This window comes from Monopterus albus, unplaced genomic scaffold (genome assembly GCF_001952655.1).
Source record: "Monopterus albus unplaced genomic scaffold, M_albus_1.0 scaffold132.1, whole genome shotgun sequence".
In the NCBI taxonomy this organism is placed as follows: Eukaryota; Metazoa; Chordata; class Actinopteri; order Synbranchiformes; family Synbranchidae; genus Monopterus; species Monopterus albus.
Window position 1 is genome coordinate 231,865 of NW_018128012.1, and position 6,351 is coordinate 238,215.

The following is a 6,351-nucleotide window of genomic DNA, read 5'->3' on the forward strand; positions in this document are numbered from 1 at the left end:
CTGACAGGTTAAGCAAAGGTGGAGCATGAAATATTTCAGGCAAAATGGAAGGTTGTGCGAGTGAAGTATGTTGCCACCAGCACAGGAAAGAGTCGTAAATGACCCCAACAATCTTTTCTTTAAATATACTTAAGCAGAAGTAAAATGACTTGTGCTAAAATCTACTTGATTTAGAGGAGAAGATAAAATAATTCAGAAAATATTCTAAACTGTGTGTTTGTTTCAGAGGGAAACTTTGTTACATGTTAAATTCAACCCAAATTAATTTCTTTAGTCAACAAAATTGCAACAGTTAAACTACAAAACACACGATTCTGAATCGAAGCTAGAGGATGACCAGCACAGTTTAGCACAGTCAAAATATAATCAGTTAGATTTTTATAGACCCCTATTTAATGTTTGAAACAATTTCCTATAAAGTGAGAGATAGAGTTTCTGATTGTGCAGCAGGTTTACAATAAACTACAACACCAGTACTAAGGGTTTTATTTTTTGTTAAAAGATTTGAGGCCCTATTAAAGAGGTGAAACATTACAAAGCTTCCTCTCTGGCAGTCTCATTTTATTTCTGTGATGCCAAATGTTTTTTATGAAATCCCTTGTGCAGCACCTCTGAAGTCTATTCCCATGTGTTGTAGCTCTCAGGACTAGTTTTACAGCCCCTGGTTGGCCCGGTGTAACGGACAGCCGTCTCTCCCAGCCCCCCAGCTAAACTGAACTTCATCTGTCAAGAGCTCTGTGGCTGCAGCACATTTGCATGGGCCTGCATCCATAAACTGTCACTGGGGTTTTACCCAGTGCCATACGAAGCCTCTGCTGCTCGTCATAGTGAGCGAACATTCAGGCAAATCACCCGAACCACGCAACAACCAACTGCCAGCTGACTGGAACCTCTTAGCTGTGTCACAAAGCCACAGAAAAGTGGAGCAGACAGGTGTTTGTATTGTGTTCATTTGGCTGCGGTGCCAGGGGACACGCATTAGCTAATCTGTGTTTGATGACATGATCTTGGCACAGTCTGCAAAGGTGTGTTTGAAGAGTGTGTGTTAACTATCAGTCTGTTTATACCTGAGCCAAGTCATGTGTTAATCACCTTTTTAACTGAGTAAGACGTGGATATCTCAGGACAGATGTTGCAGCTGTAGGACTGAGTTTACTATGAATCTAATTTCACAGTTTTTTTTCCTTGCTTATATTTTTTATGATTACATGCTCAAAACCTTTTTCACTGCAGTACAATGAGGCGTGGACTGAGGCATCTATGACAAGAAATGGAGAATGTCTCAGCATGAAAGTCAGATTTTAAGATTTATTGAAACCAATGAGTATTTTCTGATCCAGTGCTAATGTCTGTCTGAACATGGCCTCTTGAAACAGTGATGTGTCCTGTACACGACCAGCAGCACTTCATAGTAAAACTGGCTGTTGGTAACTGGTTATTGGAGGTTTTTACCCCCAAACTCCAGTTTCCCAGTTGGCCTTAACCCCCATCTAACCAGTGAGTGTGTGATCATGCATGTGTTGGCTACAAACAGCTAGAGTATCTACCTAACCAACAAAGACACTGCTGTGCTGGATGGCTGTTCTTAGTTATTTACACATGCCATTGTTTCCCGTGGGCCAATCAGACAAGCCTTATTTGGTAAATAAGCCTTCTGCAGCCAATCGCTGGCAGCACCCTGGCCTTCAGGCAGTTATCTGCAGCACCCCAGGAAGCGGGAGAAACGATGAGGGAAGTCCAACCTTGTACCCCCACCCGCTGGACTATCTACCTCATCTCATTAGAGACTGAATTCATGTGGCTGTCTCTGCTCTGATTGGATGTTCGATATCTCGTCTGTGACTGATGGATTTCACAGAGGGGTTTAAGCATCACTGATAAATTGGCTGTTTGGAGAAGTGTGAATATCTCCAGATCTGTTGAGATTTGCAGAAGCACTGACCAACACACAGGAAAGTTTATTTGCGGAAATTTCGGCATGATGCACCTGACGTGCCAGGCTTACGTTTGGGTTTTTACACATGATGTTTGGAACTTCCAGCATGTGGATTTTCCACATTGACTGCTAAACATCATTGTTTTTAAAAGACAACAGATAAACAAATGGTTGTCCTGCAGCCTGACAAGCCAATTTAGTTCTTGTTATGATGTTGAGTCTGGCTATAAATGTTTTTGTCGACACACCAAAAAGTTTTCTGCTATGTAAATGCGACTAAAAGTAGAAAATACATCATAACTTGACAAAACACATCATTTAACATTGGTGCAAAAGAATTTCTGATATGTCTGATGGGAAATAAGGTCAGCGGTTACATATATACATCACATTTCAGTATGTGCCGGTGCTAATCATGGCGTCACACAGAGTATTTTGCCATTTTGCTCAGATTTACCAGTGAAGTTTGCCCCACAGTGCTGTTCCTAATAAATACCTCAAGAATCATAAGGTCATGTAACTAAACGTTTTATCATCAGACTGGTCTGTGAACTGTGTGTGTGAACAACAAAACTAACAGGAACTCCGTTATGGTCATGGTAGACGAATATCGGTGTGTTAAGATGAATATATACCTCCTTGTTTTCTTACCAACATAATTTTCTCTCCCAAAAACAGGTCTGCCTGGCAAGAGGAAAAAGAAATTTATTAGTTTACAGTGTACAAGAACCAGAGGAGACAAGATGATGCATGTCCACAACTGCAGCTGTAGTGCAATATTCCTTGGTGCCTAGTGATTATTATACAGTGGTGGAGGAAGTACACAGATCCCTTAAGTAAAAGAAGCAATAAAACACTGTAAAAATACGTTGTTACAAGTAAAAGTCCTCAAAATGTTACTTAAGTACAAAAGTATTGGCATCAACCCATATTTAAAGTGCTGAAAGCACTCATTATGCAGGATGTCATGTTTGACATTGATCTGTATCATATTATTGGCTTATAATTAGTGATGTATTATTGTGTTGATCAAATGTGACATTACAGCTGATAGACGTGGAGCAAATCTTAATTTATATATAAACTGAATTACTGCTGAGTGACTTGTGAGCTTTCCAATGGAGATCAGTGAAATGTGATGATGATTTTTCCTTTTGTTTTTTAAAACTGATCTGATTCTGAAATGTAACTAAAGTTATCAAATGTTGTGCAGGCAAAAATACCACAGTTGCCTTTAAAATGTAGTGAGGTCAAAGTATAAAGTAGCAGAAAATGAAAATACCAAAGTACAGATATCTCAGTTGTACTTGACTAAATGTACTTAGTTACGTTCGACCATGGGGTATAGATGGGGCTGGGTGAAAAATCAACAAGGATGATTAGCGCAGAATAACTTTTCCTTGACAGAAATATAAGCCATTATAACGTCAATAGAACTCATTCCATCCATGTTTTGAACAGACAACACCAACAGCCAGTGAATATGAGAATAGTGCCATACCAAACCAATCACCTGGCTGGAATAGAGTTAGAGCCATGTCAGGCTAAAATGATGTATACGGCACAGAGCGTAGGAGCAGCAGCCTCTGTGCATATCAGTGCATCAGGAGTGAGATAATGTTAATGAAAATTCGAGTGACAGCGTTGCAGAAGAAGGCATCCCAGTGGATACATCCCAAGGCTCAGAAGACAAGGACATTGTTGAAAAGAAGGGTCAGAAGAATTTGGTAGTGTGGAGATAATCTGGCTGTTTAAAATTTGACAAGAAGCAGAGTAGCATGCACTGCAGACTGTGCCAAAGCATGTTCCCACAAGGACAGGTAATGCCACTGAGCTGAAGCAGTGCCATTCTCTAGAGCATGTGCAATGCGAGACTTTAGTCCCAGAGAAGCAAGTGCTGCTGGTCCCCCCAAAGCAACCAGTGTGGTACCTGCCCAACAACTTCTATTATGATATATATATACAGTGCCTTGCGAAAGTATTCGGCCCCCTTGAACTTTGCAACCTTTTGCCACATTTCAGGCTTCAAACATAAAGATATAAAACTGTAATTTTTTGTGAAGAATCAACAACAAGTGGGACACAATCATGAAGTGGAATGAAATTTATTGGATATGTTAAACTTTTTTAACAAATAAAAAAACTGAAAAATTGGGCGTGCAAAATTATTCAGCCCCTTTACTTTCAGTGCAGCACACTCTCTCCAGAAATTCAGTGAGGATCTCTGAATGATCCAATGTTGACCTAAATGACTAATGATGATAAATAGAATCCACCTGTGTGTAATCAAGTCTCCGTATAAATGCACCTGCACTGTGATAGTCTCAGAGGTCCATTTAAAGCGCAGAGAGCATCATGAAGAACAAGGAACACACCAGGCAGATCTGAGATACTGTTGTGGAGAAGTTTAAAGCCGGATTTGGATACAAAAAGATTTCCCAAGCTTTAAACATCCCAAGGAGCACTGTGCAAGCGATAATATTGAAATGGAAGAAGTTTCAGACCACTGCAAATTTACCAAGACCTGGCCGTCCCTCTAAACTTTCAGTCTACTGATGTAATTTTATTTTATTTCTTTCCTTATCGCCCAGCCCTAACTGTAGAACGATCTCGTGACGGAAAACTCAAAGTCCTTGGAAACATCATCCTCCTCCTCCATAAGGGTAATCCAAGTTCCAATATAAAATGATGCGATCCAAATGGTTTCTTGGATCAAATGAGGGATACAGTAACACACAGCTCTGTGGTGTGCACCCTGGATGACATGAGTTGTATTAGTTAATTTGTGACCAGCAGTTTTGTTGTTCCAGTTAATGGTTATGTTCATCAGATGATGTAATAGTGAGAACCAATGCCAAAGTAGCCAGAAAGACGTTATGGCCCGTTTAGAACTTGGAGACCTGAGCACAGCCTGCTGTGACGATCAGCCATGTTTGTCACAGTGTTCACACAGAAGGCGTCTGTGTCACCGACCCTGACCTCACTTGTCCCCCTACCCTGGCACTGTCCCATGTTCCCTGCTCCTCCTAATTCTGCTGTGCTCCCACAGCCACCCCACCCCCCTCTGGGAGCCCTGGGAGTGTTTGTACTGGAGGGAGCCAGTGGAGACGGCTGGTGTTTTCATAGCAAAATCTCTTTCCTGAGGTAATGCTGGCCTGGGTTGACCGCTGCAGCACGTACAGAGCAGCAGCGGCCCTGGCGAGAGGTCGCGGATGGTCTGTGATCACATCACCATGGAGCTCTACAGTTTAATGTTTAGCAGCTGATAGGTGTGCTACGACATGACTTCACAAGTACTGCACTTAACATGCATTTGCTGTCGGGAGACATAACTGCCTGGCAGAATGAGACAAGCACACAACATGTCAGGAAGAGTTTAAAAACATATCATGACAATGAATAGGAAAGCCATGACATTAAAACAAAAAACTAAAATTGGCTCACATTTTCTGCTCGTTATGTTTTGTTTTTTTTTCCTCGTCCCATTTAATTTTGGGAAATGGGGAAAAAGTGTTTTTATTAACTTCAAAATATATGACCCATTTGCCAACCATTAAAGGATCATGACAAAATAATTTATAGATAAAGAGTTGAACAGATTGTTTACCCTCCCAGTGTGTGTTGTTGCCTGAAGCAGCCTCGATTGCTTCAGTCAGTACCTGTCTGTCCTGCCTTAAGCTTTGGCAGGCTTAACAAGTCAGGTTAGCATGTACCTAAAAAAAAAAACCAAAACAAAGAAGATCTCTGCACTGACGAAAAAAATTCTGTGGTGCAAAAGGATGAAAAAGGCAAATTTTTCTAACATCCTGTGATGGGACAAACATAGTGATCCTGCACTGCTGTCAATAAAAGGAATCTGGGGCTTCGCAGAATAACCCCATATCTCCGCTCTTATTTTAGCAGGTGGATGTTGAAATGTAGTCACTGAGAACAGTTGAGTCTAATCTAGACACATGAAGGAAAGAGAATTTTAACCTACAGATACCTTGGCATCATCAGATCGGTGCTTACTGGGATGCTGCTGTTATTCATATGAATGAGCCACCAAATGCTGTTCATATAACCCAAGCTGTTGCCGGCTTTACATTTCAGAACATGCCATATGTACTGTGTTAACCTACAGCAACTCTCGGGACAGTTATCACAGGAACTTGAGAAGATAAAGAAATGGTGTGATAGTAATATTCTATCTCTGAATTTGGATAAAACTAAATTTATGGTATTTGAGAATCGTAGACTAGATAATGAACTTCAATTGAAAATCGGGGGAGCTAATATAGAACGAGTATATGAAATTAAATTTCTAGGTGTCATAGTTGATGACAAATTCTCCTGGAAATCTCATATCAGATATGTTCAGCACAAAATAGCAAAGAATATATCGATATTGGCAAGGGTTAGATATATTTTGGACG